Source organism: Thamnophis sirtalis, unplaced genomic scaffold (genome assembly GCF_051295495.1).
Source record: "Thamnophis sirtalis isolate CommonGarterSnake01/CBP01778 unplaced genomic scaffold, rThaSir2_p1.2 scaffold_1, whole genome shotgun sequence".
NCBI lineage: Eukaryota > Metazoa > Chordata > Lepidosauria > Squamata > Natricidae > Thamnophis > Thamnophis sirtalis.
In genome coordinates, this window is record NW_028261381.1 from 154,336,709 (window position 1) to 154,348,421 (window position 11,713).

The following is an 11,713-nucleotide window of genomic DNA, read 5'->3' on the forward strand; positions in this document are numbered from 1 at the left end:
GTTCTGAAGGAACTGCCAGACGAGATCTCAGAACCACTGAACTATATCTTTCAGAGATCCTGGAGCACCAGGGAACTGCCATAGGACTGGAAAAGAGCTGATGTGGTCCCCATCTTCGAAAAAGGGGAAAAAATAGATCCAGGAAACTATAGACCTATCAGCCTGATCTCAATACCAGGGAAAATTCTGGAAAAGATAATCAAGCAACAAATTAGCGAACACCTAGAAGTAAACAAAGTAATAGCCAAAAGCCAACATGGGTTTGTCAAAAAAAATATCATGCCAGACTATTCTTATTGCATTCTTCGACAAAGTGACAAAATTAGTGGACCAGAGGAATGCTGTCGATATAATTTACTTGGACTTCAGCAAGGCATTTGATAAAGTAGACCATAACCTACTACTAGACAAAGTAGAAAAATGTGGGTTAGACAGCATCACCACCAGATGAATTCGTAACTGGCTGACCAACATGTAGTCCTCAATGGAACTGCATCTACATGGAGGGAAGTGTGCAGTGGAGTACCCAAGGCTCTGCTTTAGGCCCAGTACTCTTCAACATCTAATAAAATGAAATCCAGTGGTGAAAAGAGTAAGGTTCTACATTTAGGCAACAAAAATGAAATGCACAGGTACATTATAGGTGGTACCTTGCTTAATAGTAGTAACTATGAGAGGGATCTTGGAGTCCTAGTGGACAACCATTTAAATATGAGCCAGCAGTGTGCAGCAGCTGCCAAAAAAGCCAACACAGTTCTAGGATGCATAAACAGAGAGATAGAATCAAGATCACATGAAGTGTTAATACCACTTTATAATGCCTTGGTAAGGCTACACTTGGAATACTGCATTCAGTTTTGGTTGCCACGATGTAGAAAAGATGTGGAGACTCTAGAAAGAGTGCAGAGAAGAGCAACAAAGATGATTAGGGGACTGGAGACTAAAACATATGAAGAACGGTTGCAGGAACTGGGTATGTCTAGTTTAATGAAAAGAAGGACTAGGGGAGACATGATAGCAGTGTTCCAATATCTCAGGGGTTGCCACAAAGAAGAGGGAATCAAACTATTCTCCAAGGCACCTGAGAGTAGAACAATAAACAATGGGTGGAAACTAATCAAGGAGAGAAGCAACTTAGAACTGAGGAGAAATTTCCTGACAGTTAGAACAATGAATCAGTGGAACAGCTTGCCTCCAGAAGTTGTGAATGCCCCAACACTGGAAGTCTTTAAGAAGATGTTGGATAGCCATTTGTCTGAAACCTCCTGCCCAGGGGGTTGGACTAGAAGACCTCCAAGGTCCTTTCCAACTCTGCTATTGTATTGTAAAAGCAGGCAAGCTTGGGGCTAACCCTGTCTCAGTGAAGATGTGGTTCCAAATAGCAAGAGACACAACAGAGAAATGTCCTTCCCTGTTCCACTAGATAATAGAATAGAATAGAATAACAGAGTTGGAAGGGACCTTGGAGGTCTTCAAGTCCAACTACCTGCTTAAGCAGGAAACCCTACACCACTACAGAAAAGGTTCTCCAATCTCTTCTTTAAAACGTCCAGTGTTGGGGTATTCACAACTTCTGGAGGCAAGTTGTTCCACTGATTAATTGTTCTAACTGTCAGGAAATTTCTCCTTAGTTCTAGGTTTCTTCTCTCCTTGATTAGTTTCCACCCATTGCTTCTTGTCCTGCCCTCAGGTGCTTTGGAGAATAGTTTGACTCCCTCTTCTTTGTGGCAGCCCCTGAGATATTGGAACACTGTTTTCATGTCTCCTTCTTTTCAAAGATAACATTGCTTGAGTGACGGAACTTGAAGGATGCTGACCTTAATAAATACTACTGGATGGGCAGATGTAATTAGATCAACAATTCCATAAATGACCAGGTCTTGGCCTATGAAGGAATGGGTAAGAAATCTCAATAACAACTTGAATCACATCCAGATGTGCACTAGACATGTTTGTAGAGTATATTATACGTGCCCATCGAAGTGTACCCATAACTATTCATGTTGCTGCATTCTGGACCAACTGTAGATTCCAAGTAGTCACTAAGGATACTCTCATGTAGATCATATTCCAATATTCTAAGCAGGAGATGATTATGACATAAGTGACTCTGAGCAAGGCCTTTATAAACTGGGAGCAGCACAACTGACACACAAGGTGGAGCTGTGTTGACACTCTCTGTGCTACCATCACTACTTCCACTATCAGCAGGAGCTGTTTGAGCAAGAAGACCCCTTAAAATTGAAAATTCATGACAATTGTGAGCAATGTAACCCTATCTCAGAACCAAAGTCCATGGACCCGAGATGTCCCACAAATCCATAGCTACACAATCTTACGAAGGTTGAGTCTAAACATCTCCCCTTCCTAATTAGGGGATTCCGATTCCAAGATTCTCTTGAGTTTAACCAAAATATATCCTCCTCTATGAGGGACTTTGAATTCCATTATATATCCAGAGGTATCTAGTTGACTCCTATAAGGACCAAATACAGGACTGAATATTGAATACATTTCATCTGATGCAGGAGGTTTTATTATGTCCTTATGGGAAGAAAAGTTCCTACTTCCTAAATTAGCCAGCCAATTGAACGAAGCAGGGGAAAAATCTGCAACATGCTGATAGCATCTGTGACCAGTAGGGTAGCTTCTGTTAAATAATTAATTTTTAAAAAATAAATAATTGATGGAACCCAGAGATAGGTCAGTTCATGCAGTTCTGACCTGGATTGGATTAAACTGCTTTGCACGTCTCAGCATCATGATCTGGACTGAAATGTTCTCTGCTCTATCACCCCCACCCCCACTGGAGCAAGAACAGCCTTTCCACTTATGGTTGAATAACAGAGATGCCTGCTCGGCTTCAGGATTCACAACTACAGCCAAAGCTCTTTCAAAGACAAATCCCGGATCTTTCTTCAGGGAGACCAGGCAATCATGAACATTAGCCATACAGGAGATCTGTTACTAAACTCTTGGTGAATGTTTGTTTTTCTCCTCTCTCTCTTTCCCCAACTTATTGGACAATGGAAAGTTTAGGGTTCTCCATAGACAGGCTCTGCTTACAGATTCCAGCATAATGATGTTTCTGCAGTACACACCCACCCTCCTCCGAAGCTTAAATAAGAATGGCCAAAGGATGTTTACTTAAAGACTTGTGCTCATCAGGAAAAAATGAAGGCTTCTCTCTAGCTGAGGAAGGTGGAGGAAGCTTTGATTGACTTTCCCAGCACAATCTAGCATGTTAAGTTTCTTTGTGTGCAGCAGAGGAGATTAATCACATTCCTCTATTCTTCTCTCCTCCTCCTCCTCCTCCTCCTCCTCCACCTGTTTCCTTCAGCATCTCCTTCACCAATTAAAAACCAAAAACCAAAAACAACCAGTTCTGGTCCTCAAAATGGAAACATGTCTTTCCCAAACTAACCAAGCTGGGCACAGGAATTTTTAAGGGCTTTTGAAGGCACATGGGCTTTCAAAGAACTGAAGGACCACCGCTATTACAAGGCAACCAAATGGAAATGAATGTGAGGCATCTGCAGAAAACATACTTGGGGGATTAATTCAAACTAATACATGAAATGTAATATTCTTCCTTCCTATGTCTGCTCGCTGAAGACTGCATAGCTCTCCAAGAAAAGGCAAACATGTGCTATGCTGCTGCCCAGTGGTGGTACTCACTTACTTTTTCTACCGGTTCACAAATGTGAGCCTACACGCATCTACGCATGCGCTTGGCCTTCCGCGCATGCACTTTGATTGCGCACGTGGCTTGAAAATGTGCCTAAATAGGACAGCATAGAGCTGGGGCAGGTGGGCAGGCCAACCTGCAATTTCCACTACCGGTTCGGGCAAACCGGTCCAAACTGGCTGAATATCACCTTTGCTGCTGCCCATGAAGACTAAAAGCTGATGGATTGCCATGACGATGAAGTAACACATACCAGAATTTTCAGTCTGGGCCTCCAAACTATCTGCAATGGGAAGAGCCAAAAAAGTCAAGATGGCAGCCATGGCCATGTCATCTAAGACCTGCCCCTTAAAGAATGGCGTTTCAGTCACACAATTGTGGCCATTGTGTTGACTTTTTTGACCCCCTCCCTGCAGGCAAGGACTAAAAGCAAACCTGGTACCCTTTCTAGTTACGCAGCATGACTCTAACCTACTAGATTCTTAAGCTTCTGGTTGTACAAGCAGGGTTGTGCAGTCACTGGAGGCAGGGGAGGCGGGGCCTCACCAGTCTCATGAGGAAAAGGAAAGAATTTTTAAAATAATTAAAAAGGCCAAGGTAGTTGCTGCCAGACTCCAAGTCACAGTGACTCTGAGTCTGCTTAGTGCTAACTGTAGGGGGAGGCGAGAGAACTATGGGCCTCCTTTGCATAAGGAATTTTTCGCCTTTTAAGAGTTAAGCAAGGGTTAAAAAGCGAAAAATTCCGTATGCAAATGAGGCACGCAATTCTCTCGCCTCCTCCTGCAGAGGGCACTTTGTTTAGAGTGCTCCATCCCAGTGGGCGGAGAGGGCGAGGGAGGACAGAAGGCGACGGGTGGGCGGGCAGCGAAGCAAGGCTGCTTGGGTGGCTGAGGCACGGCTTTAAAGTGGCGGCAGGTTGCCGACTGCTCCAGCGAGGCTTCCAGCTCCATCCCAGTGGGCGGAGAGGGCGAGGGAGGACTGGAGGCGACGGGCGGGCGGACAGCGAAGTGAGGCTGCTCAAGCGGCTGAGACATGGGTTTAAAGTGGCGGCAAGGCACTGACTGCTCCAGCGAGGCTTCCAGCTCCATCCCGGCGGGCGGAGAGGGCAAGGGAGGACAGGAGGCGACGGGTGGGCTGGCGGTGAAGCGAGGCTGCTCGGGCAGCTGAGGCATGGCTTTAAAGTGGCGGCAGGGTGCCGACTGCTCCAGCGAGGCTTCCAGCTCCATCCCAGCGGGCGGAGAGGGCGAGGGAAGACAGGAGGCGACGGGCGGGTGGGCTGCTTGGGTGGCTGAGGCATGGCTGCCCCTCGTCCCCCAGGCTGGCTCCGCCGGTGCAGCGATGCTGCTGAGCCTGCCCGCCCGCCCATTGCCTCCTGTCCTCCCTCGCCCTCTCTGCCTGCCGGGATGGAGCTGGAAGCCTCGCTGGAGCAGTCAGCGCCCGGGGGCATGGCTTTAAAGTGGCGGCAGGGCCCTGGCAGCAGAACTTTAAAGTCCCGGCACCATCCGCCATAGAGCGTGTCCCGGTCCCACTCTATGGCAGATGCGGCGCCGGGACTTCAGCGGGGCTTTCGCGCTTGCCTCACCAGCCATGAAGCTCACCGCACATCACTGTGTACAAGGTATCTTTTTTCGTAAGCTTAGCCTTCTCCCAATATCTCCTTTCTTAGATTTATATGATGTTTTAATACTAGCAAGGTAATAATTTCCTAGAGACTCAAAATGCTGAACTTTTATTGTCTGTCATTGCCTCCGTACTGCATTCTAACCACTGCACCAGCACGGCTCTACTATTCACATAATCAAGCTGGCATGTCTGAATTTTGCAGCAATTGGATAGGCTCATCATGTATCCCAAACACCCTTTGCTTCACTTAAGGAGACAGTAGTTACTGGAAGATTGTATCCCTTGCTCAGAAATAATGCTGGTCCAAACAATCCGCCTGCCTTTTTTTCAATCAGCTTTTTCAATATGAAGAAGGAGCGTTTGATCTTCAAACAAAGGAGGAATTCATTTATTCATTCACAGGAGGAACTCCTCAAAGCTTTCTTCCCTGTGAAAAATATTTCTGATTTCCCACCTCATTGTCAGGAAGCTTGAGAGTCTCTTGATAATTTCTACAGTTTTGGGTAACTTAATGGCAACTCATTAGTATTTCCTGTTTTGGGTCATACATCTTTCCATTACACCAGTGTTCTTCAAATTGGGCAACCTTATGCTGGCTGGGGAATTCTTGGAGTTGAAGTCCACATATCTTAAAGGTGAAAAACACCGCAATACACTAAGGCATCCCTGGCTGTTCATATCTTGTAATAAGGCACAAGGTGAGCCGACCATAATCTATTTTCTTCAAATAAACTGAAGGCTGAGAAGTCTACAAAGCTGCGGGTTGCTGGAGATTTTTTTTTAAATCCTCCCTCCTCCCCACACTCTCCTTAGCTAGCTTATACATAAACACAAGAACACCTCACCCTTCTAATGAGAAATCCACCCAAACTATTCTCTCTTTCCAAGAACGTTCAAAAGCAGTTTTTCCTTCATCAAGTTGAATACGAATTAAAGTGAATGCTTGCCCTGACACCGACTGGCTGAAGCCATATGGGAGGGATTACAGCTGTTAAAGCCTAACAGCTCTTGAAAGAACATCAAGTTTGGGTGAAGTTTCCAGGGGCTCATCCATACTGGGAAAATGAGGGTTCATTTTGTCTTTTAAGGACAGATGGAAACAGCATCTTGAGAAATGCTGCCATAAAGCCAATTCTGCAGAGGAACAGTCAGAAGCTGATTGGCAAAAGGCTGCCCTTCTCTTGCAGATGTGTCATTACATCTCTGAGCACTAATGCTTTTACTCCTATCCTACTGAGGAGAGCCAAATTTTGCAGCTGCTTTAAAGATGCTTTAAGGGCTGTATGACAAATCAGAGCCTATCTAGAGATCACTTTTCCTGGATCAGCAACAAACAGGACTCTTCACCCTTTTTTCAGAGTCAGGAAGCAATGCAATGTTGGGGGAGAGCGGATATGCATTTAGGCCAAGCTGGAATTTACAAAGGAGACGTATCTGCGAATTGTCTGTCATTAGCTGAAAAGCAGCCAAAAGAGGCTGCTAGTTTTAAACAGAAGCATTACAGAAATAAAATGATTTAGCCTTTGTCCTTTTTCCCCCACCTCAGTTCAGTATTGTCAATCCTATTTTACCAACCTCAGGAAATATCTAAAGCGCCATCCCCTGTGTTTTCCTTTCTTTTCCCCTTTCCTTCCAGGAGAAAAGCAATTTGGGGAGAGCTGAAAATTATAGGAAAAGGTCAACTAGCTGATCCATATTTTCCTCCTGTAATAAAACTGGAAATCTCAGGAAGTTCCTTTCAAGCTTAACAAAACACAGAGCCTATTTATACTTCCTCGCATTGAGCTGAGCTTGCTTCTCAAAAGTAAGCCTCAAATCTCATCGTCAGAGTTGTAAAAGATTATGACTTGCAATACAGATATTCATCCCTGTTTGCTCTTGAATAAATTTTGACTGTCCTCAAAACCTGCAAAACTACCATTTGTCCAGAAGAGGCAGCAAGACCCTAAAATAAGCATGCCCCACCATAAAACACACCCTAGCCGCCAATTTCCATAAATCTTAATTTGTTATTTTGCCTCCATCTCTCTTTCACAAAGGAAACATTTTATGTGTAGTGTAGTCACACTCATTTGACATTTACCTAAAATTGCAGCAATGGTAACAAGGGGGCATTGTGAAAAAATGTTGCTTCAGACACTAGTTGTGTGCTTTAATTGGGAAAATGTTGTACTATGTTTTACTTCTCAACGTATCTATTAGTTCTTAAGGTCAAGACAAGACCCCTCCAGCTGAATAGCAATAGGTAGAAAACAAGGATTGTGTCCATTATTGAACTTGGCAATGATAATGTTGGAAGAAATGTCCTTCTGGGTTCAGTTCCAAGTGGGGAAAAAGACACTGGAAACATGGTGGCTGTTTGGAAAGATGGTTTTAATGGTGGACAGGAATACATGCCTTGAAGACGTTGGGTGAATGGGGAAAAAAAGGAAAAGATGCTGAGAGTGCCTGAGTTTTATACCCTCTCTGGGCTTTTGAATTTGAGCTTGTATTCTGATTGGTTGTCAGACTTCCATGCAGGGGCAACCCTGTAGGCTGTCCTGAATCCCAAGCTTGGTTGACTCTTGCTGGGTGATGATGTAATGAAAGGGCTTTGGGCAATTCCTACTATGGCTCTGCCTGAAGAAGGTAGATCTTTGTTATGTAGAATAGACTGGCTCAGGCCTTAATGGCCCATTGACAAAGTTGGGGGGAGCTGAGTTTCTACCCTTTTTATATTTCCTAAAATATTTTCCTAGGTGAGGGGTGGGTGCTAACGTCCTACAATAAGAAGAAGGGTGCAGCACAGAACGTCTCAATGAATCTTTTGGGTATTATCAGTAGAGTCTTAGATCTTTGAGGAAAAGGAGGAGAAAGAAGTGAGGTTGCAGTAAAAGTGAAATTATACCTGCCTGGTGTGGTGAATGTAGCCTGCAGTCCTTGGGCTAATTCCCAAAACTCTTTTGCAAGCAACTGCTAAAGTCTGCAGAAGCAGCAGGATCCATCCCTCGGCTCACTGAACGAAGAGAGAGAAGGAGGGAGAAGTGAATGTTCTCTTAACACACATCTAGCTCTGACCATCTTTAACTTTGGCTTTAGTGTCGTCTGCAGCAAGTGGCTTCAATAATAACTTTCTTCCATCTCCATCTAGAAAATTTCCTCCATCACTTTCTATGTAACTTTTGAGCCGGAGTAATTAATCCTTTGGACCATGTAATGCTTTTTTTTTTCCCAGCACCCTGAAATCCTGCAGTCAAGAAGATCTGGTATACATTTTGTATATTTGAAAGAAGGAATAAGGGTCAAAAAAAAAGATTATTTAATTCAGGAGAGGGAGATTAGGAAAAGAGTGCTCTGAGCTGGAAGGAAAGAGAAAGGGGAAAGAAAGCTTAAATAGATAGGAACTAAGAAGAAGGGAAAGGGAGTTTAAAAATAAAAGGAAGCATTTTGCCTTCCATGTGGAGTTCTTTGGTAGAGAAATTCTCCATCCATTTTTCTAATCCAGTGATGGCGAACTGAGTGCCCAAACCAGAATGCGCGTGTATACATATGCATTTGCATGCACCAGAGCACCAGAAACCTGAAGACCTGCTGGTTGGTTTTTGGCCGTTTTTGGGCCATTTTCATGGCATTTTCAGGATATTTTTAGGCCATTTTCTGGTGCTCCAGCGCCCATAAAAACCAGCTGGCCAGCATCCATGTATGCACCAGAAACCAGAAGAGCAGCTGGCAATGGCATGTGTGCCCAGAGAGAGGGCATACCCATAACACCCTTCAAAGATAATTGGGAAAAATACTATCTTTTTATATAAATATTTATACCCAATATGGGCAGAAGGTAAAAATTGCAAATATTTCCTGTTTGTTTGTTTTTTGCTTCTAACTTTCTTTCAACTCTACATGACCTACTGTCACATACAAACTATGAATTTTAATTTTAAATAAATACAGATTTCTATTAGAATCTGAAAACTTGGGAAATGTTTTTTTGTTCCTTTAGAGAAGGCCAGGCCACTGGTCTGCTTATAGGGCACTTCTTCCTTTTTTTTCTGCTTCTTGAATGAGAAACAAAACGTCTTTAAGCAAAAACAAGGAAAATCTAGTTGCCTTTTGAAAAAGCATCTTTGGGACTACCATGACCTAGATGACTGAGAATATCCAAAGACGTTTTGTCTGCCTTGTTTTATTGTTTTTAAAATTATACACTGTAAATAATATCTGTATTATTCAGAATATTGTTTGATGGTTTTATAAGCCAACCAGGAAATATCTGATTTTGAAATTGGCACCATAAATAGAATGGGATGAAAGAAAACAGAAGAATAGGAAGCTTCATTTTTGACATAAGAGAAAAGTTGTTTACTTTGAGGTCCTTGGTGCTCTTTGAGCTTAGTGTTTTTTTGCAGACGTTTCAGTACTAAACCAGGTAACACCATCAAGCTGATGATGCTACAAAACTAACTGTTCTAATTTTAAGGTAGTCTCTCTGACTGCATGACACAGTTTTGTTCATAGACAGAATCCAAGATGCTTCATCAATGGTGGGCTTGGGATAATGTCGACTCTTTTTGATCACTTTGATGGCTTTAGACTCTTTTTGACCACTTAGGCCAGGGGTGTCAAACTCAAGGCCTGTGGGCCAGATCTGGCCCATGGGATACATAGATGTGGCTGCAGGGCTGCCCTGGAAACAGTGAAGGACAGGCCCACGGTGCCTCTGCCAGTGAAAACGGGGCCCCATTTTCACTGACAGAGGGCTGCAGGAAGTTGTTGTGGCCAAAAACAGAGCTCACAGGGGCCACACGCAAGTCCCCCAGCTCCATTTTCACTGGCAGAGGGCTGCAGGAGTTGTCATGGCCGAAAACGGAGTTTTCATTGGCAAAGTGCTCAGGACACCACAGATGCCCCCAACATGAGTAATGTCAAGCTGGCCTGGTCACTTCCCCCTGACCCCCTCATGGTTAAACACCACCCTGATGTGTCCCTCAATGAAATCAAGTTTGCCACCCTTGATGTAGGCTCCTCTGTCCTCTACTTGTTTGAGGCTGGACACCTTGCTTCTACGGAACTATTTGTCCCTAACCAGAACTTCTCAAATAACTTGTCTGGTCTTATATGGTCCCCTTATAAACATATGTTTTGTAGTAATTTCAAAGAGCACTAGACTTGTTTTTCAATTATTTATTCAAACACTCTTTGGAGAGAGCAGTAGTTCTATACTGGGCAGAGGGTCACTTTGAACCTAGGAGGAGATCTGAGTTTGGCAAACTCAACGTTGCTAGTTCTATCACCAAGTTTTCTGCTACATGAAATTTGGGGGAAGCACCGTTCTTTGTTCATTACCTGCAGCCTTTAACTGGATAACTCACCGGGTGATTAAATATGTTTCCAGGCAATTGCCAAACAACCACTTTCATATTAAGGAGAATGAATGTTTGTTGTTTTCCCTCGGCAGGCAATGCTTGCTTGGCAAGGGAGAAACCAAGCCAGGGAATGCATCAATCAATTTGATTGATTCAAATTAAGGAAATCTTCAAATGCCTTCACTTGTTCTGCAATAAAATAGTGAGGACAGTGCCAGTTGCTGCCCTCCTTAACTGATTAGGATTTGGCGATCCGGACACCAAAGATCCCATAGTTTCATTGTGAGCACAAATATGTTCTTCTATCGACAGCGTTTACTATGAAATAAAATCTAACTCCATCAGATACAATTAAGTCTTCCACCATCTGATAACAACATCAAGTGCATCATGATATATGGCAGTAAATAAGGGTTGTTTTGTTTTTGTAAATGACACAACTCATTCTTGTTCCAGTCTCCCAGCAGAAACAAGATGGGAGATTTCACAGGAAAAGAAAGTGACTTTCAATAACTTTGTATAGAGCAGGAACTGTTCCAGCTTATGAGCAGAAAGAGAAGAATCACACTGCGGGGAAAAAAAAAAAAAAAAAAAGCTTTCCTCTTGGGAAATTTCTGTTCCTTCACAAGAGCTACTCATATGTGCCACAATTGAAAGCTTCTTATCACCACCGGAGGTTTAAATATTAATAGAGTCCACTTTGCTGGGCAAAACAGTTCCCCAACTGTTTGAACATTCCCCAAATGTCATCGCTGTGGTTGGCAGGGCATTCAGTCATTGTTTTCTTTCTAAAATAGAATGTCCAAACCATCCAGTGAAGGGACATTCCACTAGAACTAAGCAGTCTATGTGGGGATTCTTGCAAATAGCCAGGGGTGAGATTGAAAAATGCCCGATTGCTTGGTGGGTGTGGCCATGGTTGGCATGGCCTACTTGGCCTCCTGCATCATGGTGTGGGGGGGAATTTTATCCCTCCCCGGGCTCCTGAGGCTTTTCTCGAGCCTCCGGGAGGGCAAAAACAACCTCTGCCTGGCTCTGGAGGCCCTCTGGAGGTTGGAAA